The 27532-nt window shown below is 40.3% G+C and overlaps 1 protein-coding gene across 1 annotated transcript in view; it reads right to left on the bottom strand.

Annotated features, from left to right (window-relative positions):
• The window catches only part of THSD7B (thrombospondin type 1 domain containing 7B), a 297727-nt gene that overhangs the window by 260839 nt on the left and 9356 nt on the right, over positions 1–27532 (bottom strand). Inside the window, exon 3 of the mRNA XM_053948041.1 lies at positions 14895–14969. The gene's annotated coding sequence lies outside the window, so the exon portion shown is untranslated. The remainder of the gene's footprint in view (positions 1–14894; positions 14970–27532) is intronic.

The following is a 27532-nucleotide window of genomic DNA, read 5'->3' as shown; positions in this document are numbered from 1 at the left end:
TGCCCACCACTGTCCCCATGCACCATGTCTGAGCTGGAGACCAGGACATGGGGTAGTTTGGGGCTGGGCACCTGATGCTTCTTTCCTGGGGATGGAGCTGCTCAGAACAGTTCTGGCTTTTATCTCCACTGCCTCTCTCTGATCAAAGCAAGGCTCTTCATTCTCACCTGAGCCTGATTAGGAATACCTCCCATCCCCCATTTGCAGAGATGCGTTACACAAATGCAAATGTTACACAAGAACAGCCTCTTCTCATGCACTGTCACAAATGTAGGTATCTCTCCTTTCCCTTCTAGTCTTCTTCATTTCCATTTTCCTTTTAATTTGCATACTTCTTCCAGCCTGGATTTAGCTCATTTACCTCACAACAAATGATTTATAAAGTTTAACAGTAATCATGTATCATTGTCAACATACATATGTTTGACTAGACTCACAGCACAGAGCTTGTTTTAGCTACTCAAAAATTATTTGCTATATAACAACACAGATGATTCACTTGATATCAGCATTTCTGATAATGTATTGTCTGCACTGAGAGCAAGGAACCATAAGACAAATTTGAAGAAAGATCTGGCCACTTTCAGTGATAATTCACTGCTTCTCCTTGCAGAAGCACTGATGTATTTCATGTCCAGTCTCTGACACCTTTTAGGGGTTCTGTCTGAAAAAGCTCTGATGGGCAGAACCCATCCTCAAGAATTTTCACCATGTCTTCCTTTCTGTAACTGAGCAATACAGACCATCTAAATAGGCACACCCAAACTAAGACACAGGTTTGCCAACAATGAGCTAGTCCTTCAGGAGACTCGGGCTGCTCCTGGGATAAAATTCCACTCCTGAAAATCAGCCTCACTGGAGAACATATTTATTTGTCTGAGTTGTGTTAAATCCTGAAACCTTAACATTTCTCATTTCAAGTTATCAGAGCTCTGGAGAACCCACAAAACATCAAGAGCCATCACCTGTGCTCCTGCAATTCACAGGTGTTATCACCTATCACACGACAGCATGGAGCAGCCATCTCCTGTGACCTTGAAGTTACCTCTTCCTCCTGAGAGACACACAGCATCGTTTTAATGAAGTGGTGGCAGCTTCTGGAACCCCAAATCATATTGATTTTATCATGTTTGTCTTCATACATCTGTAATCCCCAATGACTCCAACATCAGTATCAGACAGCACAAGCATTCATCTTTCAGTTTGCTGTCGAGTGAAACGCCAGCAGCTGACAGCCCCTGCTCCATGGGCATCTATCTGCAGTGTAACACTGCTAAATAGAATCTCATTCTGAAGCTGTCTCGCTTGGCATTTTTTTATTTCAACACCTCTTTCATTACTTTATTGGCTTAAACATAAGGGTGACTACCAATGACATGTCCAAACTCATACTTCTCTGCAAAATCCATAAGTTCATCTTTAAAACCGTGCGTACTGCTGGATGTTCCTGTGTTGGCTGCCCCTGGGGACCAGAAGCATTTTTGTCCCTACAATCCCCTGGTTAGCTACAGTATAACCCAAGCTGTCTGGGGGAAATGAGAGCAATACTACAGAGTGTACAAAACTTTCTCAGCCTTTTCATTTGCTTAAAGGTACCAGCACCTGTAGTATCATTACCAGAGCTCTCGGCAGCACTGGACCTGCTTTTCTCACATCTGTAAAAGCACTGACAACCTCTGCAGTCGCTGAGCATCTGAGGCAGCACAGAATTTTTAAGGCTTTTCCTCTTATTGTTCTGGGCCCTTTAACGACAATCCTGACACATACTATATATACACAGATAACATGATACCTCTGTGCTCTCCTATTTTTGGCTTTCTCTTTTTTAAAAAAGTACAGGTCTACCAGCCACCATTCCTTTCCCTGTCATGGCTCATATTTACTTTCTCACCAAAAAAATTACCAAACCTGTATTTAATACAGACTGAAGAACCAGCTGCTTGCACAGTCATGGACAGGAGCAGTTTGCATACCAGAGCTTGGGAAGCACTTTTCAAGGAGAATCCATCTGCAGTAAATAACTCACTTTTTTCCTTCACAGGAATGTAGGGAAGTGTTTGTTACATGGAGTCTGAAATTCAGCCTGATGGGCTTACTGCCAGTTTTTGTATAAAACGAGCTTAACACACCACTGGTGGCCATGGTGCAGTTTTAGGTGTCAATCATCCCCTGATTTATGAGAATAAGATGTGGCTCCAATACCCAGTTCCTCAGCCCAACCACACACAGCACCTCTGCTCCGGGATGGAGAGAAGGAGGGCCAGGAGGAAGGACATACCTTTCTCATCTCTTACTCAGCCCACAGCCCAAGACTTTCTCTTCAGCAAAATCAATTCTTTTTACACAGATTTGACAGCAGCAGCCTGAAGGCAAGGAATCCATAATCCACCATGCTCAGATCTGTGTTTCAGTGCCCAGTCAACACACAACACCCATCATCTGGACTTCCCAGAGCTGCCACTAGTGCTGGGACACTGCTCCACAATTTCAAGGAGCTCACGTAAAAATTGATTCAGCAGAAACACAGATATCTGAGTCTGTGCTGTCTATAAAAGATAAACTGAATGATTTCTGATGACCATCTCTTAGGAATGGCTATTTAACATTCCCATTTCGACTGTAATTTCCATCCATTATTTACCAGATCCTGAGCTGTATTTGCCAATGGTTAGAAACACAATTTAAATTACAATATCGTGTCAACAACCACTACATTGCAATGTGGCGTTTTGTAACATGCAGATTTGATAGGAGAAGACAAATTCAAGCTTAAAAATTATTCTGTACTGAGGTACAGCATTAAGCATCTCACTCAGTGAGTAGAGACTGACAAGTAGATGGGTGAACAACCATTTCAAAAGGGACAAGAAACTGACCAGCATCCAACCAGCACAGGGCACAATCAGATTCCAAAAAAGGCACATCTTTCCCTTTTCTTTTTCTCATTTGCTGGCTCTCATCTAATATTCCTCAAAATCCCATTCGTAAAGGTTTAAATTCTGCTGCATGGCTTTTTTCTCTCAGTATATGCATTAGAGCTTGCTTGGTATCTTCTACTCTCTTTCTTCCTAATTTCTCTGTAAAAATATTAGCAAATTTTCCAGGGAGAATAACTGTCAGACCTGGAGTGTAATCTGGCATATTCCCACCTATTAGGATTAAACTATGTTTGACTCCCATGTGGTGGGCTCGATGTGGTTAAGATTAATGAGTCAATTATTTCTAGCCAAGGTAGAAGGCCCCCAATTGTTTCACTATTTCAGTATTAACCATCACATTCCTTCTGCAGTGTTTGATACCTATAAAATAATTGTGACCCACTTTCAGTAAGACACCATGAATATTAGGTTTACTCCAAAAAAAAAAAAAAGTCCCTGAGACAAAAAGGAAATGGGATAAGTTAGAGCCATTGGCCTTAAAGCTTTTCATTTGACAAAGTTATGTTCCCACAAGACATTGTGCAGTACAGCACCATCAATTGCTGCTGTTCCCCCAGGGATCTGGGCTTACAGCTCCAAACACAGGCACATTAAGGCACAGACAGTCCCCAGAGACCCTCACAGGGAACAGAAACCCACACACACAGAAAGACTTCTACACAAGGAGCTCTTCCAAGGTTTGCAGGTCTCTATTCCAACAGACTTCTCCCAGCACAGTTCAGGACTTGCTACCACTGAACACAGACATGGCTATTTTAGTGCAGCTCACAGAAGCCCACAGTGAGGGACCAGGTGATGCTCTGCTCCTCCACTCTTGAGCAAAGCCTAACAACTGGCTCAGGAGCTGTGCACATGCTGTGACACCCACGCTCAGCAGAAGAGGGAATGTAGAACTCCTGACAGAGCCTGGCTGGAGGAATTCAGCCATTTACTTAAGGCCAAACCACAGGTTTTGTTTAGCATTTCAAACCAGGGACAGTGGCAAGTTCCTCCGAGTAACGTGTGTCTAGGAGACCTCACGTGAAATCTCTATCTGTGTAATAGATAAAAAACAGTCTTCCTTAGGAGTTACAGGACAGGACTTCTGGTCTACAAAGACACCTGAAAGAATGTGGAGATTACACCTTTGGAATCTCCACATCCTAAAAACCCAGAGTGTAATCTCACTTTAAGTGCTGGTCCAAATTTATATTGAAAAAATCTTTAAAGTTCTCAATATATAAGCTTATGTAAGATGGACTTTAAATCAGCAGCTTTTATAATATGCACTTCAGTTCACCAGAGGTAATCAGTAGACATTTTTAACAAAGTTCATTATAAACCCTTTTAAACATGAACTACATTTGAACTTCCATATCTTATATGGCAATGATTCGCTTCAGTTATTCTCTTAATCCAAATAAAGAAAATGGATCAGTCATAAAGCCCTCCAAACCAGGTAATCAGAGCAAATGCTTTAAATTGAGGCAGAGCTGCAGAAGTTACACTTTAGGCTCTGGTCTGATGTGAAGAAGTTAGTTTTGCTGCTTTGCTCAATTTTAGCTGAAAATGTAAAACACAGCAGCTTGGCTTGCTCTAGTTCTGGTCCCCAGCCCTGGAGCTGGTTGTCTGAGTTTCACTGATGGGCATCACCAGCCCAGGAGCAGGACTGCCACATCTTGGGAGCAAGTGCCTCCAGAAGAATGGGTTGTTCCACCTCCCCAACCATGCCTGCACTCACCTTCTGCTCAGTTCACCAACACAGCACTCATGGGAGCTGCTGCACACCTGTCCTGAGACTCCCAGCAGAGGCAAAGGACCAGCTCCCAGGCTGAGTCAGGCACACTGCAACAGCACCCCAGCTGCTGCACAGGGGCTCCCCAGGCCCTCTTTAATTCTTATGCCAAATTAAAAGCAGCTCAGTGCCCTAAGAACCTCTGCCACATTCACTGGAGCACAAGGGTGATAAAAATGGCAGAGCTGTTCTTGGGGAAGTATTCAGCGAAGCCACACACTGCTAAGGACTTCAGGGCACTGCTGTGTGGGAGAGGGAGTACAGCTCCCATTCAACAAACCACACACCACTCACAATCCTCTGCCCTGATTTTGGGAGGAGAGGCCTCAGTGCCCTATAAATCAGCCATCAGAGCAAATGTCACCTGTCCCAACTACAGGAACTGCTGCATTCTGGAAAGGTTTTGCTGTCATCTTCAACAACAGCAGGATCAATCCTATCAGATGTAAACTTCCTGGAAGAGTGGTAACCACAAGGTGACATTCCCTAACTGAAGTTGCACAAAGCACTTTGCAGTAATCACACTCTGAAAGTAAATAAAAATACTTTTAAAAGTTAACAACTTTTTCCTTTTACATGAGCAGTCTTCAGAAACACTATGATTATTAAAAGCCAATCAGATATCTATTACAAGAAGAAAATATGTGGAGTTAGTTATCACATTTCCTTAGGGGAAAGTATTAGAGATTTTAATACAAATTTATCTCTTACTTTTAGCATTGAATTCAAAATTCAATCAAACAAAATAAAATGCAAGCTCCCTATTACTTCCATAGATATTTTAGTTTAAAAAAAAATAATTAAAATTTAACAGAATATAAAACTAGCCAAGCTGGACACACACATATCTTTCCAGTGCTCTAGCAAGGGGTGGCTTCCTTCATTAAGCACAATAATAACACATTTGTGAGGTCGCTATGCCCCCAGTAAGTACGTGGCAAGTTAATGAGACTCTGCCGAGGGTTCAGCCTGTGGCTCCAGCGGAGCCTGTGTGTGTGAGATGTGGCTGATGTGGCACCTTATCCCTGACTGCAGAAAGAGCCATCAGGGAAACGGGAGGGAAGATGTATAGAAACTTCCCACAGCCACCTTTAGCTACCAGGAGCAAGGTAGAAGACACTACATTAGAGTTAATAATCAATTCTGCAGAATTTATACTTAATCAGTCAGCAAGTGATGGCATTTGGTGCAACCGGGAAACCGAAGCCTGTCTGTAAAATATTTTGTCAACAACAAGAAAGAGTCTTTAGGAAAATTTTTTAAATCTTATCCCCTTGCTTAGGCTAACCAAAAAAAATGTATTTATATGTTCTTTTGGATCAATGGCAGAGGAGGAAGGGAAAACAACCAGCACAACATGAAAGACAGCGAGCAGAGGTGGGGTGCCATGGATTGTGCAGGTGCAGCAGCACAGCTTCATCGCCCATGGTCCTGAGCTCTTGGTAGCCACCCCAAGAACAACCAACAACTGCAATTAAAATTCCTGTATCAATGAAAACTTAGATTTATTTACATTTATTCATACCTGTTATCTGCAAAATCTACTGCAAGTGTTTAACTTACTACCCTGTTTATAACATGGCTTAATTAGGCCTCAAGGGTGACTTTTAATCTAATTTACACCAAATAGATCCTAAATCACCAGCACTCACTCAGATATACTCCAGAGTAAACAAGGTAAGAAGTTACACAAAATGCCTAACACAAACATTTTTGTTTCCTGGGTTTGTAATAGCCAAAATCCTCTATAAATTCCTCTCAAGCAAAGTTTTAAATCATTTTTTCTCTACAGACTCAATTCACCACTTTGCAGTGCAGTCTATAACCTGCTGGTTTAACCTACAAAAACTGCAGGGACAGGGCACTGCTGCTCTACAATCACAGAACTACTGACAAGAGGGAAAAATTAATCCACGCAGAGTGCCATACTGCTGCTGACAGACTGCTAATGGTTTAGTTGGCTTAGGTTAAAGATTGTGTAGCTGTTTCTGTGACTGAGTGCAGGTGAAGCAGTGCTGTCCCCCAGGATACCTCCGACACAGCCACTGCTCAGGTGCACAGGGCAGGGCTTCCTCCTGGTCAGGGTTCATTAAAGAAATCAGTTCTTGCCTGATCTGAGCTCACTTCAGGAATGATTCCCATCTGCAAGTGGGATCAGAGCCCTGCCTTCTCTCTGTTTGCATTTTGCTTGGGGTAGATAAATGCTGCTGCAGGGGACACACAGGGATCCAAAACCTCCCTCCATCCCTGCTGCACTTCCCCGGCAAAGCCACAGCCTCCTCCAGTCCTGCTGCCAGCAGTGCTGCCCATCGCCTGGAAAGGCAGGAGAAGGTGTCTGACATGATCTCTTCCTGTGCCCCAGAGAAATGCATTATCTGCCCAATAAACCTGGTTATCTATTGAACAGACAGGCCAGAGTCCTGCGAGCCTCCTCAAAATCAGGTTGGGAACGTCCCGGCAATTGTATTACACAACGCTGCCCAATTCATCTTTTTATTCAAAACCACTCTTTACAGAAGACAAATGAAAAGCTGAAACAACAGAATCCCTCATTGCTCCCAGCATTCTTCATTGCTAGCAAAACTGTTCCAGTAACAGTGGAAGACAAATGAGATTATTTCAAGGCTGCAGGCATAAATTATGAATATAAATGCTATGGAATAAGTCCCTTCCCACTGCCCCTTCTCACATGCGGTCAGGGAAGCAAAATGTGTGCAGGGAGATGAACAGGATAAAGCCAAATAGCATTTAAATCTTGCCCTCAGCAACTAACACTTGATGTGTATATATATATATCTGTGTGTATTTCTGTATTGCTTTATTTATTTATTTTTAAGATTGTGCCCAGGCAAAACCCCTGCTTTCAAATTTTTACTCATTTCTCAACACCTGGGCAATTAAAATTAAAGCAGAGGTTCACTTTACAATACTATAGCCCTGGAGTCCCTCATTTTTTAAAAAGTTTGCTCTGTAAAGCCTGAAACATATAGTGCTCTGAGGTTTTTTCCCATTATCATTTTTCAAAGCTTGGCTCTGGGTTTGGTTTGGAGGGGTTTATTTGTCTTTAATTTCTATGCTAAAGTGCTGAGAGGTACAATAAGAATAGGTGCATACTGTTAATATTGCAACTTCTCTGTGGATTTATTTGAAAAACAGTAGAAAGACTAAAATGAGTAAAGACTGTAGTTTTCCTCTTCATTAAACTTCTCCTCATCCATGCATAAACACCTAATTCTCCACTGAGCTTCCCAGAGTATTAAAGTCAATTGAGAAAAAACACAGACAGCATCTTACTTACATTTTGTTGTACAAAAACACAGTTACAGCTCTGCAGCAGGACAGCAGCAGCAACAGGCACTGCCACCACCCTGCTTGGAAAGGAGGGTTATCCAGCTGACAATCAGGCTGGAACTTTTCCAGAAGAGATGACAAGAAAACAGATGGCCTTCTTCCAAGAAATCCAATCCCAGACTCATAGAAGGGTTTGGGTTGGAAGGGACCTTATAGCTCATCTTGTTCTAACCCCCCCATCATGGACAGGGACACCCTTCTCTGGACCAGGTTGCTCCAAACCTCATTTCTTGTGGCAGCAGCTCTCTGGCCACAGAGAGCAGGCACAGACTTTCCCAGGCATTTTCCTGGGCAAGGCTGTGAGAAAATCAGAGAAAAGAATGAGAAACAATTCTTATCTCCACTTGTTGTACCTGCTGTCATACACATGTAGAATGTGTCATGGAGATTTGTCTACCAAAAAGTGATTTCTTAATTAGACACTGGATGGTGTTTAAATTAATTGACCAATTAGGTCAAAGCTGTATCGGACGGGCTGTAAGCCATACTGAGTTTCTTAATATGTGTAATATAATATAGTATAGGGTGATTTAATAAAGCAATTGGAGTCAATGCTAATTATTACCCAACCTGTTCTTGAACATTTCCAGGGACGAGGCAGCCACAGCTTCTCTGGGCAGTGTCTTCCAGTGACCATGGTCCTGTCACTCCAGGCCCTTGTCCCGAGTCCCTCTCCAGCTCTCTTGGAGCCCCTTTAGGCACTGGAAGGTGCTTTAAGGGCTCTCTGGAGCCTTTTCTTCTCCAGGCTGAACAGTCTCAGCTCTTCCAGCCTGTCTACAGCACAGGTGCCCAAGGACTCAGGGCATCTTCATGTTCTCCTCTTGACTTGCTCCCTGTCCTTGGACTCACTCCATAACCCTTGCACTCCCTCCAGGAAAAAGCAGGAGGGCAAGGAAGTCAATGAACCTTTGTTGGAACAGCACATCCAGCCCTTTTGTAGGGCAGCTTCTGAATACTGAGCACACAGGGGAAGGCTGGAGGAGATACAGAAGGCTCCAGGGAATACAAGGACACCAGGCCAAGGCACCAGGACAGAAATGTGCACACAGCACTGAGGCTCTCCAGAGTTCACTCATGAACCCATCCTAGGGGATGTCCTACTGCATCCTAGGGGATGTCCTCCAAAAATAAATTGTTTTGTCATTGCCAGTGCTTAAGTATAAGCTTCAGGGTTTTTTTTTTAACTTCCATGGACCTGCTGTCAAGCTTTCCTCTCTTACAGCTGAACAGCAAAAATCACAGCAATTATAAAGTTGTTTTAAAGTTGTAGCTCACTTTGGAATGCACAGGCTAGTTTGATTCTGACAACCATGTTAATCACAACTTTCTGCACTTAAAATGTATCCCTGGATTTAACATTGTATCTAGAAAAAAGCAATAGCTTAGAATTAGGTTTAATCCATCAACCCTTTAGTTCAAGGCTGGCTGAACAAAAAAATGAACATGTGGTTATGGAAAAAACAATGATTATGGATTGAAACTTGAAAAAAGCTGTACTTTCAATAAAATATTACTTCTTAAAATCTATCAGTTGCATTGATTATACAATCTCACAGCATTTTTTCCTACTTAAATATTAAAAATCACATTAAAAAGTTGAGGCATTAGTTATGGATGTTGATTGCTTTGTTCTAAAGTCAGCAACAGTTGCTCTGCTAAGCTTCTTCAGCCTCAGGAAACATTCACCCATTTGACTTTCACCACACCATTTGCACAGAAAATAACAACTGCCATAGAAACAACTCTACAAAAATAAATTCTAGGAAATATTACATTTGAGAATTCTGTCTTTTATGTGACAGCTGGAGCGCAGCAATGTTTTGAATGGAAGCAGCAGTCTGTGCCTTTATCCAAATATTCTGCTCGTGGATCCCCAGCCTTTACTCAGATAAAAGATTCCTGTGATTACTTTAAGCATGGACTATCATTAAGCTAAACCAATAAAAGCCAATTAATGCCCAACATACCACATGTGGTTTATATACAACATTTCTGTGGCAGCTACACACAAAGGTAAGCTGTTAGCTCTAGCAATCAGCAGTTTTCATGCTTTGTTAAAGTAATGGCACTAACCCAGAGAGAGAAAGGTGATGAAGATCCCACCATGGCCATTAGCAATTCAGCCAGCAAACTGCTGCTCTCCTATAAAACCCACCACAGCAGTGCACAAGCCAGGGACACCTTTTCAGGCAAAATTTAAGTATAAGCCAACATATTTAAGATAATGAGGCCATCTCCGTCACCCCACACCACTTCCAGCTTCCAATAAACACATGAAATACTCAACCTTTGCTGTTATTGTTCATGGTATTACCCCAGTATCTCACTAAAATCACACATCTGTAACTCTGAGTGGGCATTTAATCATTTCAGTGCAGGTTCTGTCACCAAAGTTTTGCTGTTGTTTTAGACCGAAAGTTAAAAGCAGTGAAAATCCAACAGTCTCCAACTGCATTTAAATCTCATTTAAATTAAATGAGATCAGCTTAGAATCACAAAATGGTTTGGGTTCAAAGGGACCTTAGAGACCATCTTGTTCAAAATCCCCCGCCATCAGCTGGGATACCTTCAACAAGCCCAAGTTGCTCCAAGTCCCATCCAGCCTGGCCTTTAACACTTCCAGGACATCCAGAGCTTCCCAGGAACCCTGTGCCAGGGCCTCACAACCCACACAGGAAAGGATTTCTTCCCAATATCCCATCTAACTCTGCCTTGTCAGTGTGAAACCGTTCCCCCTTGTCCTACCACTGCGTGCCCTTGTCCAAAGTCCCTCTCCAGCTCTCCTGGAGCCCCTGCAGGTACTGGAAAAAGTTCCAAAGTCTTTTAAAGCCTGAGGATCAGTCATTAACCTTCCTCCCAAGAGTTCAGCACTGGCTCAGCACAGCTACCATATGAGATGTTAACAGTCATGGTATCTTTGCTAAAGGTTAATCACATCAATTCCTTTTTTCTAAAGCAGAGATAAAGATCTGTTGGACCGTTCATTGCTCCTCTCTCAAAACAGAGGGGAGATTGCTGAGAAAAATCTTCAGTTAATCACCTGGAGGAATAAAAAAAAGCAGGGAATTTTACATTATTAATGAAAATCCTGGCAATTAGGTAAGTAATAGCTTCTTTCCATTGCATAATACAGTTCAAGTTGCTTATAAGGCTTCCTGATGGACCACATTTCAAGCCAAATTAAAGCAGCTTTCCCAGTTATAAGTCTTGCCTTATGCTCTCAGGAGCTGCAGGTTGCATCCATGACTGTCATTAAAACTGAACTGGAGTGGTTTATTTCATCCTGTAACTTTTTAATATTCTGGTGGATTATGAAGGTTATCCTTCTCACATATATTTTACATCAAAAACATGAGAGAGATGCACCTCACCACAGCTCCTTATTCAAAATACTCAACTGAATCCCCAAATATTAATCCAAGTCCTAGATCTGAACGAAACCAAGAAGAGTTGATCTGAATGCAGGCATCCCTCATCCTAAGTAAATCTACATCCCCACCCCCATCCTACCAGCTACAGTCTCTCTGGTGAATTACCAGAAATTCTGCTGGGAACATGAAAAAATTATTGAAGAACTTCAATCAAGACCAGAATATTTCATTAAGCCGTCTCAGTTGCAATTAGAGTTTTCAGATAAAGTATTTTGCATAAGGATGTTGGGAAAAGTTTTAGACATTCAAAAGATGGAATCTGTCCCTGTGGGTACACATATGCAATTCAAAAAATGGGAGGAAGGATTCATCTGTTGCAAAGTCAGAGGAAGAACTGAAACTCACTTTGCAATACAAACAATCTTCACAAAGTGAAAGATCTCTTAACATAGTATTATGAAAATAAATATAAATCTTGGGTAGACTTTCCCACTCAGTGGACTTCAGTTTCTCATACAAGGAATGAGCACAAGTTACAGTTTGCTGTGTTAAACAATTCTTCTTCTCTCTGGCACACAATAGTCTTCACTGAATATTCCTGGGTCTGTGCTATGCACCCCAGACAGCCTTGTTCACTGTATGTGACAAAACTTAGATAATTCAAAATATAAAAACAATTACCACACACACACTCTGATAATATTCAGAGGGAATATGTGATGCCTGGTTTTTCTAAAAAAAAGGGACAAAAAAAGAGTGTGCAAATCATGTACATGAAGTGGCCTCAAAGTCACTGCTCTTTAAAAAAAACATTTTATGTAGTTCTCATTAATGCTCTGCTCAGAAATGACCAACAAACAGAATAATGAAACTATTAAATGTCAGGATGTGACATACTGGCAGAATTTATAGCATGCTAACACACTTGCACAACACTATGTTCATTTTTAGTAAGTCTCACTACTTTTTACAATAATTCACACTTTTTTTTAAAAGATGGAGCTTTATGACACCCCAATGAAACCTGGAATTCTTTTTAGGTTTCATTCATTCATTTATTACAATAGTAATTAACAACAGCACCACTTTTGGAAAAAAACTAGCTAATGTATTCAAGGAACATAACAAAGGAAGAACTGCCTGCAGCACTGAGCTCAGTCCCACAGCCACAAAGAGGTGTGGTGGAAGTTTAACCTACAGTTAAATCATAAAGCTTCTCTGCATATCTCCTCAAACACTGCCAGCAACTGCAAACCCAGTAACAAACCAAACCCAGAGTAAAACACAGTCAGGGCAGCAGAGTGAAACAGAAACACACAACAGATCATGGGCATCACCATCCGTTGGGTGAAACATCCAAATGATCCAGGAACAGGCATGAGCCCAGGTGCTACAGAAGAAAGTCAAAAATCTCATCTTTCTTTGCTCAGGATGAACATGCTTTCCATTCCTTAAGCCTCGTAATCCAATTAACCCGAGCCCAGAGACACCAGCACACATCTGCTGTGACCTAAATCTAAGACACTACAGACAACATAACCAAACCCCACAAAAACCCATATACTCAAAGTAATATGCCAAAGAGTGAAACTCCCTTGGGTACAGCAGCAGAGAGAGAGAGATTTCAGATACAAAATTCCTCAGGCTGAGATGCCATTCATCCCAGGACATCTTTCATTATTGTTCAAACCCTCAGTTTCCAGGCTAAAATAATTTTTGACAAATGTGTGCCCAGGTCAGCTGTTGTCACATCATTCATCTTGAGATGTGGAGCTGATCTTTCCTTCACCTTATCACTAACTTATGGAGAGGTAGGAGACAGGATGGAAGAGGGAAGATAAGCAAATAGGGCAGAACCACCACGTCAACTCTCATGATGTCTGGAATGACACACACATTCCTCAAAGCATCTTAGGAACAACTGCTAAGGTTCATAATAAAGTTTTTGCCCCTGCCCAAAACAGGAGGGTTGGACCCAGGAGGTCTTTAAGGTCCCTTCCAACCCAAAACCTTCTGTGATTACTGGGACACAGAACTTAAGCTTGTGAATACAACCCCAAGCCCTGGGGCGTTGGACCAACAGATAACGTGATACAGTCTCACACCACGTGTACATTTTGATTTTCCTGAGGCCTTATGAACCCACAACAATTTCACAGGGGTAGTCCATTTCCATGTCTAAAGCTCTGCCTTGGCATCTTTTATAGTGCAGTCACCTGTTCTGAAATTGGATTTATGGAGTGTTCAAAACAGACCTGAGTGTTTTGGCTGATACATCCCTTTTACTTTTACACTTTCTCCTCAACAGACAAGGACTACTTTACACATCATGAAAGAACATCTTCACTTCTTCTGGTAACTGTCTGCTTCAAAGTTGTCTGTAAAACTGACATAGATTCCATCAACCTGACCCATTTCCACTGGTTTAATACTAATTTTCATACAGACTTATCACACAGAAGGAGCGTTTCCTGCCTTATCGACTTTTTAAACTTCCAGCACTCCTTCAGAAAACAGAAGTCAGAAACAGGTCCTCAATGCACTTACATGTAAAATGGCTCAGAAGAGCCTGGTGTAGCCACATGATTATCAAGGGCCCTTTTCCTGGATCAGTGATGGGAAACAAACTAAAAGTATTTTTATTTAAGTCTCTTCCCTCCTTCCAATTAATTTAGCAACAGGTCACTTGACTGCCCAAAAACAGTCTTTAAGTGCAAATGCAGGGTTTTATCATTTCTCCACCACTCCACTGCAGTACAGCTGGCCAATTAAATATTTAATACAAAGTCCTCAATATTTAATTAGGGACAAATAGCACTCTTTTGCACTTTCCTTGAATTTGAAAACAACCTTTCTCGTTCTACCTACACATGAACACTTAATATGACAAAGATGTACTTAAAGTTATTAGAAGTCTTTTGATAACAATATTACAATGAATTAACATCTTGTCAGACTGCTGCACATTACAGTCTTACTACTTTATCCAAAAATGGATTAAAATAATACTTTTGCTGGTCTCAATCAAGTAACAAGGAAAATACACTTGGCTATTCAGGAAAATATAGAGGAACTTTGAAACAAAACATTAAAGATGTAATTTATTCTCTCATAGCATATTTATAGTGAAAGATTTCATTGAAAATATTTCAAATACTTTTTAAATAACTAAATCTGTCATAGCACATTCATAGTGAAAGGTATCATTTAAAAAACTTTAAATACATATTAAATAACCAAAATATCATATAAACTTTTTAATATGTCGTGGCTAGTATTATTTGGAGATTCTTCTTATTTTGATGACACGCCCAGCGCTGTAGCAAGAGGAGGCAATTCCAAATTAAGAATGATAGCTTCCACCACAAAAAGCTTTAACAACATAGATTGGACCTGTTAGTGTCAGAATTCTTTGCTATTGGGCTAAAAACTTCCAATAATGTTAATTAAGCTACTCACACAAGCTGCTAGCAATCCAAGGTATTTCCACCCAGAATCAGAGGATGAAGGAGTCATTTCAAGGCTGCTTCACCGCTGTGGAAAGTATTTCCAAGGATGAATACCTGAACCTTCACTATCTCCTATAAAATCAAATTCAAAAGAGCTTCTGGAGGCAAGTTTTTTTATTCTAAAATGATAATCCTACACACGGGGAAACACAAGTAATTAGTAAATTATCTCATACTAGTTGCAAATCAGCTATCTATTTTTCCCACACACATTTTAATTTACATAGCTCTAAATGAAAAAAGATGATACAGGCACTTTGTAACTCTAAGAAACCCTGGGGGTTTTAGTAAAAAGGCAAAAAAACTCCCAAACCACTCAGTTTCTGCTGTTTCTCTGTGTTCATGTGACATGCTCACTTGTGGTACTTCCACCCACCAGGCTGCCAGGCTGGTCTGCAAGTGGAATGACAGCCAGGACACACCTGCAACCTGAACTACCAGGAACTGCCAACAATTCTGAAGACATCTTTTCAGCTCAAGAATCAATTATCTTCTCTGAATTCAACCTTCACAACATCAAAGACAACATTAATTTTAACATGAAATACATGTCAAATAACATTAGTGCATCCATTATCATCACCATCATTGAGCAGTGTATTATCCTCACTCAATGTCAGGTTGTTTGGAGGGAAGGATCCCTGTCGGAGGTTACCAGGATGGAGCCGTGACAGAATTATGAGGGAATTGATTAAGAAACACTTGCCAGCAGCTCTTTGAGGTGGCTTCTCCTCAGAACAGACCCTTGGAAAGCAAAAAAAAAAGCAGGTTTGGCAGTGGCACTTTGTAGGCAGAAGAAACCAGGGCAGGAGGAGTTTCTCTCCAAAGCCCCAGGAGAGGGATGTGCCCTTAAATGCATCTCCTGCACATGTCCAGCACTGCCTCCAGCACAGTGGTCACCTCAGACATCTCTGCTGGTAGTGAGCCCCCACCTCCGTTAAGCTCAACTGCTCCTCTTAGTTCTGCTATCCATATTTTTCTTTTCATCGTACTACTTACTATATTATTCCAAACAAGAACAATCTTGAAAAAATGTCTGTAAAAACAAACAGCTTAAATATGAGGTGATGGGACACAGGACGAGATTTCCCAGGTCAAAGCAGACATGCATCAGACCTTTGGGTTGTTTATTCTAAGGGGATTTTTTTGATTTGGGATTTGTTAGGGGGAACTGGGGGGGTCTGTTTGCTTGTTTGTGTTTTTGTTTTCATCTGGTTTTGATTACATGCATGAAAGTAGAAAACATACTCATGCCTTAATACCTTTGAACAGAAATTGCCTTATAAGCCGATATATTGTTCATACTATAAATTGTTAACCTCTTCTTCCCCTTTCTACTGTAAACATGGTGAAATTACAGAAAGAAAAGCTTTGATTTTATTAACTGTTAACATTTACACAGGGATTTCTGCCACCTGCCTTACTGGAGTTGAAGACCAATCTTCCACACTGCTGAGTAGCTCCTATTTTCTTCCATATAATCAAATCCCATTATTTAATCTCCAAAGTCCTATCATACAACCATTTACTTCTTCTATTAAAGAAGGTGAGGCCAAACAAATATTCCCAGCACTTGGTGGAGAGGTTTGCAATAATCCTGAGCTCCCCACGGGATCTATTCTAGGAGTAGCTCACTAAAACACTGCTCTCCCACACTAACAAATCTCTCACAGAAGATGCTCCAATTCTCAAGTTCAGAGTCACGTGGGGCTTTTAAATTCTGTTTACTACCTCAAAAGATTTCTCTAAACAATTTTATGACCTGCTTCAAGATCTACAATGTCATTTAGCCCATTCTGGACTTTTAGAGCAATTTTCCACTTCTTTTTAAACAGCCTAACATTACCTATACCTACAACATAGCACGTGATGCTTGTTGCCATGTAATTGTATGTGCAATTGCTTCTGCAGAGCTGAAGTTTCTTTCCTGTAAATACCTTATAAATTATTTAATAGTATATATTGATACCAAAGTACCTATATATAGTATCCTTATAAATATATTATTAACTCCCTGCTTTACAAGGGCTGGCTTCAGTTCATTCTCATCTCTACATCTTCTGCCACTCAAGTATTGTCATGGTCAAAGTCTAAAGTAGCAAGAAGGAACCAGGAAGGAGAAGGTGAGTGGAAACATGAGCAGACAAATTCCTGAGTCAGGCAACCAACTCTCTTATGGATGCCCAATAAGCCTCTGTGGAAGAGTAAGTACTTAGACATTAAATTTTTTGCATCCAAAACAATAGTAAAGCAGGAGAAATGATGACAAATTAAACTAAACACAGTATCAATTCCTATCTATTAAACAGATTATGCAAATTCTGTTGTATTTTATGTTACCATACCTCATTTGTTTCAGTTACTTCAAATATTCATGTTTTAACAGAATAATTACTTGAAAACTCTGGCATAAATACAGGCATATATTTAAAGAATGCACAGAAAGAACCTTTTTGGACTAATGTGCAGCTTTGCCAGTCTCTGCTCGTGCTCTTGCAGGAGAGCTGAGGATGTGGCTGTGTGCGCTGTGTCAGCCTGGCACAGGGAGCACAGATTCATCAATCCAGCCACTTGTGACACCGGCAGCAATCCCAGCACACAACAGCAGCCATCACTCCCCAGCAAACACCCAATATTGAGACATAAAAGAGCTAAATAAGTTAGAGATGCTCTGTTGAACACCGAGGGCAGTCTGCCTTGCAGGATCCTGCTCACTGCCCACAGCATCCCTCACTGCTCTGGAATTGTTCCAAGTATAATCTACAGATCAGACAGAATAGTTCACTTTTTTTTATCCTAACCAGAAAACCAGAAGTATTTCCTCATCGTTATTTCAAGAGAACAGAATTTTAGTGTCATCCTGTAAAACAGAAAAATACCACATACTGTCAGAAAATGTATTTCTTAGACTTCCTTACTTGTCCTCATGAGATGATGGCTGTATTTTTGGAAATGGAACTGCTACTGAAAAAGTACCCCCCCCTTCCAAGGCTAGTCAAATGAAACACCTTTGTAATGTAAAAAACATTTCTCTCATAGCAACAATAACTTCAGACCAACCTAACTGGGGCAATTTCAAAGTAGGAGGACACCACAGTGGAAGACCCACAGACTGCAAGAGGGGAAATAGGAGGATGAAAGTCTTTTCCTGCTTTCTTTTGATTTGCTATAGGTTATCCTTGCAGTTTCATGTACCTCAGGAAAACAGGTTTCATTTGTTATTACTTATAAAGCATATTAAATTTTGAAACAATTACAGAAGCCTGAACTTTGTTGCATTTTAAAAAGTGGATGTTTTTCAAGGGATTTTTCTCTTTTTACTAATAAGCTGAAATGTTTAGCATCTTCACACCAGCAGTGCTTTCCCATTTTCTGAGATTATGGAAAGATTACAGAATGTACACATGAGATAACTGTGAAACCCAGAGAGGCACAAGTATATACACATAGCTCTTCCCTCCACAGGAATACCAAGATTTGAGAGCAACTCTTTATCCAGTATGAGGCACAGAAATCAAAACTGAACACATCAGAGAATGTGGTCCCTCCCAAGTACTTTTAATATTATCATGCAGAGTTCAGTCCCACCATGATGCACTTGCTATCCCCTGTTCAGTACTGCAAAGGATTTGAGGGTTTCCAATATTTGGGCTGTGGTGTAGACAGGGCATGGAATGGGATGAAGGCTTTCCTTCAAAAGAAAATAAAAATTCCATTTAGTCTTACTTTCAATTATTCTGCAAGTGTTAAAGGCCTTTGCAAACATAGCTTTTTGTCTTTTAAAGCTCCATTAACACAAATGTCTCCATCTGAGGCACACACCAGGGTAAGTGGTTTTCCATCTCCAAGTAATTCCAGGTATTAGGGAGGCCACATAACTCCGAACACTCCAACTCCAGGGCCTTAAAGAACTCAAGATAACAGAGGGGGGGAAAAGACAAAGACTGAAGCACAGGAAGTATTTCTACATTAAATCATAAAATTATTTGCCTATGCCCACACTGTGAATCAGCAACTAAACAGTCTTGGCTCCAGAACCCACAAGCTCCCAGCGATGTGCCCAGCCCTCCTTTAATGTTAGGCCACATTAACTCAGTTTTAAACCAGAAACAACTGCCTTCGAGTGCTGCAAAACTAAATCAGTCGCTGATTGACTAGTGAGAAGGTCCTGATTTATAGTGTGCCTGAACTGACCTGAAGTAAGTGACAGCTCTGACTAAAAGAGAGGATCAGTGAAGCCAGAGATTAAGCTCTGTTTCAATAGAAACAGCCTACCAGGATACCTTCCACAAACCAGCAGATGTTTGAAAACTCAGGCTGTGATTCTGTGAATTGCTTAAGAAAAGGATGATATGAAAATCTGGAATATCCAAATAATTATACTAAAAGCTGGAAGCAAACTTTACTCTTGCTTTTTCATTTTTGCTTAAATTTTTTCAAGGCATGTTGATAGTCTATTTCCAGACACTGCTTATATACAGGGGGAAATTTATTTAAAGCTAAGGACAGGACCTCTGCTTTTGCATTCCGGTTTATATCAACAAGAAACCTCATACTGACTTCAGCGGGTTTCAACATTTTCCCATCTTGCATTTCATCTTTTGGACGTGTCCATGAAAAGAAGTGATGAATGGAAAAAGTGGCATAGAGAATGAGGACGGAGCAGAAAAGCTGTCAGTTCACTGAAAGGTCTTCACTTGTGCTTATATTTCATACACATTTGTCTTACAGAAACTAAACTTTATTACCATAATTTTTCATTAGAATAAGGATATCCACGTGTTATGGCTTCTTAGAGGTTTTATGGACTGGCTCAGTCACACTGCATCAGGTACCTGTCATTGTGACACGGCCTCAATCAAGGACCAGTAATTAGCAATGAGTATTTTAAGTATTTGTGTTTGGAATCACAGTTTCTACACAGCAAGGTACAAGATTCAGTAGAGGAGACCCCTTAGACAGTCAAGTCACCAAAGAGATGTAGGAGAAGGGTTTTATCCTTCTTTGAGGTGAGGAGTAATTAAGTAATCACTTAAATATAGGAAATGATACACAGTTGGATCTGCAAAGGATCATAGAATTGACAGGGTTGGAAGAGCCCTTTGAGATCATCCAGTCCAACCATCAGCCCAGCACTGCCACTGTACCCCTAAACCACTAAACCTCATCATCCAGCTCCACCTGAACACCTCCATGGTTGGTGACTCCACCATCTCCCTGGGCAGCCTCTTCCAATGCCTGACCACCCTAACAGCGAAAAACTTTGTTCTTACACCTAATCTGAATTTCCTCTATCTCTCCCCATTTCCTCAAGCCCTCTCACCTGCATAAATAAAAAGCATCATCTATTTTAGTTCACTGGTCACGCTAACCCCTGAGTAAGAAAAATAAACTCAATTATAGTTAAAAGGTTACATTTGTCTGCATCTTTCATCAGACTGGTCATAAAAACCAGCACACTCATGAATATTCTCCAGTTAACACTATGGGAAGCATCAAGAATGCAAGAGGAACACTTGACCCGCATCACATCAAGAGAGGCTCCCACACATCACACTGACAAACCTTCCCCTTTTAACCATTGCAAATGAATGAGGAAGTGAAGATTTTCTCTTATTTCTCCATCCAGGATTTTACTAGTTCAGATCTTGTAAATAAATAGCTATTTGCATTTTACCATTTGAACTAAGCATGATCTCTAGTTTATGTATTTCTCTTTCAGCATAGCAAATCTATTGAGTGAGGGCAGCCAAGATCTGGCAGTGGGTGCCCTTGCTCAGACCCAGGTTTTCCAGAGTGTGCAAAGGCTAAACATACTCCCCTCCTGGTGCTGCCAAGGTTAGGGGATTCCTCCAAACTTAAGGATCAAGAGGAATAAAAAATTGTTGATAAACAGAAATGCTCTCAATTATAGAAAACAAAATACTGCAAAGCATATTTGACTCTTGAGCATCTCCAGGGAATTTATTTACAGCATCTTGTCAAAATGAAACATCAACAGTGGTGCCCTGAAAAGCAAACTTTTTTTTTCCCGATTTCTTTAGACATTTCATGTATTTCTCTGACACTATTTTCCTATTGGAAACCCCACTTCACTAAGTGAATCAAAGCCATCATCATCCCTTATTCAAGTATCTTCACAAACTGCTTGCTCTCACAGCATCTATCAGGTGTAATGTTAACGATTAGGGGGAGATTGAGTTTATCTTTTGGTCTTCAACCAGGTAGTTCATCATTCAAATTTTGTACTATTGGACTATAGCTAAATGTTATCTAAAGTCCATAGTTCTCTAATTTACTCCCTTCTCTCTCTCTCTCTTCTTTCCCTCTGCATCATTTTCTCTTAGAAAAATGGAAACTCTTACAGATTAGGCTTCTCTACTTAAAACTGAACACAATATGTTATACTCTGGGCACTGGTCAGACATAGCAAATATTCAAAAAATATAATAGTAAGCACGTTTAAAAGTAATTTTAATTTATATTTTTGGGCCTGGATCATTTAACTTCTTCTACAGAGTAGTTGTAGTAAGCTAGAAACCACTGATAGTGCAATTTTCCCCCAATGCAGTCCAGCAGTGTATCTAAAGTCAAGGTTTCCTAACAGCTTTTTGTGAGAATTAAGACATTTTGGGATGCAAGCTATGTCTGCTGGTTAGGACTCATCTTCCACAGGGATAAACAATGGAAGTTATTAGACTCCATATATCTTAAGCTGCCTCATACAAGCTATGTTTTCTCAGTCACAACTTTCTAGAGTTTTTTAAGCATGTGTTCCCCCATGCCAAACCCTGTGGAAAAATACAACACAGCCCATTGCTGTAAGTCAGATCAGAATCTGTGCTTTTCCCAAATACTGAAGGACCCTACACACCACATATTGTAACACAGACTTTCTGCTCTTCACTTCTCTTTTCCAAGCTGCCCTTACCCCAGACTCTCAGCTGCAGCAATTCCCAAAGCCTCCCAAATCCCTGCAGGCCCACAGAGGCTCCATGCAGGAGTTCAAACTCAGCTCCCAGCCTTTCAAGCACCAGACACCAATCTGCTCTGTTGTTCCAATCTGTGTTTCGCTCAAGGCTGAATGCAGGAAGAAAAGCCACATCCATAATCCTTCCCTGCCGAAGCAGAGGCCTCAGCACCTCAAAGCACAGAGGATTACATCAAGTGCACGACTCTCCGCTGAAGAGCGTGTCTACAGACAACTCAAAATATTCTGCTACAGGTTTTAGGGAGATCAAGAGCAACTGTGAAGATGGGAAGGAACCAAAAATCCCTAATATTCTCTTTTCCATTCTAGTAACTGACCTTTTTTTGTTGTTGTTGTTGTTTTTTGGGGTTTTTTTGGTTTTTTGTGAACCTACTTTCTTAGTACTGCTCCACAACTAATGATTGAGAGTCTATCAACATCTTTCATATAACCACACAAAGCATAAAAAATATTGCATAAAAATGCAAAAACCTCTTACAAATAAAACCAATTATAACTTCCTCCATTACAGCAAAGTCATTCAAAACTCAATTACATTAACCTTCATTTCACACAAGAAAATTCTACTTGGAGAAGTCTGAATACTTCCTTCTATGCTGATGGCCTGTGGACTATTTTAAGATATACACAGAACCATTTAGGTTGGAAAAGTCCTTTAATTAAATTCAAGATCAAGAATTTACAAAGTAATCAGAAATTAATATTTGTCATCTCTGTAGAATACACATTTTATAAACATTTATAAGATAATGACTGGAGATTCTGAAGTTTCTAGTTCCTCAGAAAGTTACATGTCTTTGAAGAACATAAGTCAGGTTTCACTCATTACTCTAAATCATCAGTTAGAAAGGAAACTGTAGTCTATTTTTAATGTTCCTTTTCTTGATCTCAGAGGGGCTTATAAACATGGCTTTACTAGAAGAATTTTGGGTTTAATCTCACATCAGATAAAACTTTTCTCTATTTATCTCTGTAAAATTTTGAGGAATAAAGACAAAAAGAGCAAAAATAATGCTGTCACAGCAAAAATAAAAATTCTTCATGAACTGTAAAGACCTATTGCAGCTCTTGGTGCTTAAACCCAGAAGGATTTTTTTCATTTATTAACACCCTGTCCTTGTTCAACAGCATACTAATGAAGTTAATCTAAAGGCTAAATTTCAATTATGAATCACAGACCCGCATCTCTGCTCCCTGATTACTCAGATAATCTGAATTAAGCCTTCTCTCCAAAGCACAATGGCTGACTGCAGATAAAAGTTCCCAAACATCAAAAATATTCAGTCCAGAAGGTAAAAATCTGACAAACACCTGTTTCCACATCCATTCGATAACTCTCTGGCAAAGTAATGATTTCTAGTTACTTGACAGACTGCTCGCTCAGTTAAAATATGCTGCACAGGTTTGAACAATAAAAGGAACTGCAAATGTTTAAATCTCTCAGGCTTACAGCCAAGACAAAGTCTTCAGCCAGAGTAAAAAAGGGTTTCCATTAGCTAAAATAATTTAGGAGAAAATGTTTTCCTCTTGAGTACCTACAATGTATTTGTCCTGGAACAAAACCTGAGAGAGCCACCATGGAAAACCAAGATCAGGGAGAGGCTGTGCAGCACTTGGCTATTAATATGCACGACTACAGACCAAAATGTGGTGCTTCATGACGTGCCAACGCAGCTCAAATAAGGAGCTGAAGCTGCAGAACTGGAAAAAAACAAAATATGAGTAATAACGACGACCTGGATCATTTCCTTCCAATTGCATCTGCAAACAGAAGAGTGATGAAGCTCCCAAGAACACCAAACCATGCTGCTCCCCCATCTGAAAGACTGATAGGGAGGAAACACTGCATCTGCTTTTTAACAAGACAATAAAAGAAGCTGAAGAGCCAGCCTTTAGTTTTTAGCTGAGAGGATGAAGCACTGAAGGACTGTTCACTTTTGGTGGGAGTCAAAGGAACAAGAAGGAAGCAGAACAGGGAAAGCCCTCAGTCTCAACCTAGGGCAAACCTGCGTCACAGAAACCAGAGCCTTCCGAACATCTCTTGCAAGTGTTTTCACCATAAAGTGCATAAGATTTCCAGACAGTACAGCAACTCTGCAGTCAACTCCTCCACTTCTCATGGGGAAGGAAACATAGAAAGAGTAAATACACCATAACCAATCACTGTCTGACCATCTCTAGGAGTAAAAACTTCAGAGATTTTCTTCCAAACCTAGGATAACACAGTGTTAAACTCCTGCCTGACACACACTGATCAAGCTCCTTCCCATACTCCAAGAGTCAAGCTCCCAGACAGGGAGAAGACTGTCCAGACTTGCAGCCATTCCACGGCATTAAAACACAGGTCAGCTATAGTCATCTAATTTTTCACTGAGTAGTGAAGACTTTTTTTCCTCTTTCAAGTTAGATGATATCAAACATTCATACCCACACCTTCACAGCAGCCACTGCACTGCTGAAGGTTTCTGCTGTCTTAAATACAAATATCAATCTCTTCAATTCTAGTATTCTTCAGGATCTAAGCACAAATAGTTAATATTCCACCTCCATCCTTAGTCTACTGGTACCCCTCTCCACTGCCTTTATCCTTCCAATACATGTCACCCAGTGGGAAGTTACCAGTGCCCAGATGATCCTGAGACCATGAAAATAAGTTCTTATCATTTCAAAAAACTTAGATTTTTTTTTTTTTCCCAGATTGTCATGATATTCACAATGTTATCTGTTTTGGCAATATTGACACCTAAAACACTGATACTAGCTGGAAAATCATTTGGCAATTACATCCTTTCCAAGCCTAAAATCTTCCCGTCGTCAAGTACCAACTGGGCACTTTGCTTTAGTGTTTAGCTGGATCCTGTGCAAGTTTTCCTCCTTGCCTTAGTCCTTAAATGAGCTGTTTCTCAGCAACACACTCAGAGTTGTCAGCCTGAGCAATAGGCACGGATGTATATGCTTAGCAATATTCTTGGTGGACATTGTCATTCATGGTTCTCACCCAAATACATCTTAATTGAGCAGCAGCATTACACCACAAATGAGCCAGAAAAGAAGGCCAACAATAACATCAGACCACTAGAAATAATCTGTTGCCTTCTGGGTAAACTGCTCAATGTTAAAACTTATTATCTGTAAAAGCACCTTTTGAATCACTTTTGTTTTGCCCTGTGGAATACCTTAATGTTTCCACTAGTAATAAAATTTCTGGCTTGCAATACCGCCCTGGTCTATCAGACCACAAGAGAAGGGAAAGGAAACAATGAAAACAGGGAAACACAGAAGCGCTGTTATTATTAAACCTTTAAGTTACAGAGTTAATTCCAGCTAAACACTTTTATCTGCTGCACTGCTTATATGAAGTGGATGTTTTTTTCTAGAAGGAAATCTAATTTTAGAACCGTGGCATCAAACAACTCCGTGGCCATCCATATCTGCACTGACTCCACTTCTGCTACAAGTAATCTGTTAAGCAGCACACCCCCAGCTGGGGACTGTAATTAGGGTGCAAACTGCCATACAATCCCCTTGCCAGATTGATGAAGGAGACCTCTTACAAGGTGATCCAGAAGGCAGTGTTGAGATCATTAATCATTCATCCATCGAGGAGAATACAAAAAGCTCTGCCACCAAGAGCATTCCATTGCAGAAGTATCTCGACAGAACTAGCTCCTAAAAAAACTAGTGAACTTTTAATTAAAAGGTCAGGCATTAGTTACTGTATTATTTTTTGAAGTTTTAGATAAGTTCACTTTTAAAAAAACTTTATTCATATGTCAGATGGAATTTGGCACTCCTTCTTTGCTACTCCTTTTAAAAGCTTGATAATGATCAGCTCAGAGGGTTTTTAGCTCTGCAAGCAGCATCCCCAGATAGTAAACAAATATAACAGTAATCTACAGTGCAAGCTTAAATACCCTGCCAGGCTGCCAATATTTCAACCCGCAACCATTTGTTTTCAGGGATCTGAATCCACAGAAAATGCAAGTTATTTTCAACAATGCATAACTGCAGACATTGTTAGCACAAAAATCCAGTCTACAGGGAGAACGCCAGATCTTGAACACCTGCCTGACAAGGTCTTCACGGTCCATCCTGAGCACATAAGTCTTGGCTCAGCCAAATATCAACTGAACTTTTAATACACTTACTATAATTAAATACTTCAAGTATTTAAAGTTGAGTTTAAGCTTAAGTGTTTCCCTTCTTCATTGTTATTCGATCCAACAGGCAAGCTCACACCATCCTTAGAGAACTCACAAAACTACAGAGAGAAAAACGCAAAAATCAAGAACACTGAGGTACTCTAAGAGTGTATTGAAAGAGCTGGAAGTATTGGATACAACTTTTTAACCACCTTTTGTATGCGACCTTATGTTTTCCTTACCACACTCCTCCACAGATCCTCAGCATTAGAAGTTTCTTAGCTTCACACACATTTCACCTGAGCCCAGCCTCAGAAGAAAGGGGAGAAGGTGAACTCCTTTCCCTCCCCCCTTCCCTTGAACTAACTACCTGGGATTTAATAGAATTGCCTAGGAGACTTCTGCTGTTTCAGAAGCAATCAAAATCTATCCTATACAACCACCTACCAGACTAACAGAAAATACATTTTCCTGTAGAATGTGCAATAGGAAGGCAGCTTAATCCAAACACATCATTACGTAGTCCAGCAGGATTTGCTTACAAAATCTTAAATCTATCCCAGTGAAGGCAAGCTCCTAGAAGTTAAACAAAAAATAGTCAGCAGGCAAGTACTTTTCTCATATTTTAACTGAAAAAGCCAAATCTAAATCTTTTTCAACAGATCATCAAGAAGCATATATGAAATCAAGAGAAGAAAAAGAAATCTGCCACCCATGGCTATGAAGTTAAACAAATGTAAATACTTTAAAAGCATTCTTGTTTGAAAATTAAGATCATTTCCCCTCAACTCTCTTTATTCCCTAGAGAAAAGACAGTTTTTCCTAAAGGATGCAGCAAGGGATGCAAAGAAAATGAGTAAGAAAAACCCAACAACATTTTTAGCATCAAGTGCTTTTACAACAAGGACTCCTTTGAAAATCTAACTGTAGATAAAACAAAGCTTTTTATTTGTTTCTTCAGCACTGAGAACTTCTGATTTCCAAAACCCTCCCTTGCATGAAAAAGCACGTAAGTAATCTTCTGAATATGAGTGAGAGAAGGAAAGCAGAAATAGCCTCAATATCATTATACAGAATCTTACAGGCAGCTGTGGAAACCCAGGCTCTTTAAAAATTATCGCCATGTTAAAAATGCATAATCCATTCCAACAACAAGTTCTATCATATATCACTGATTCCCTCAATGTTTACATTTTTCTGACATAGCCTGAACTAATGATAAGAGGTCAGCAACAGTAGGAGTATGCATAAGATAATTCATTTACTCTGAGGCACCCTATCTTTTTTAATTAGAGTCAGTAACACTAAAACATCACTTAAGAGAATGGAGCACAACTTGCAAAGACAGTGGTTCAAACCTGAAGATTACAAATGTGGGAAATCAAGTGTGGCATTATTTGCTGAAAGGCTGTGATAACAATCTCAACAAAGAGTTAAAAGCTTTAAAAATAAGGA

The sequence above is a fragment of the Vidua chalybeata genome, chromosome 7 (genome assembly GCF_026979565.1).
Source record: "Vidua chalybeata isolate OUT-0048 chromosome 7, bVidCha1 merged haplotype, whole genome shotgun sequence".
In the NCBI taxonomy this organism is placed as follows: Eukaryota; Metazoa; Chordata; class Aves; order Passeriformes; family Viduidae; genus Vidua; species Vidua chalybeata.
This window is presented reverse-complemented; position numbering and strand designations above follow the sequence as displayed.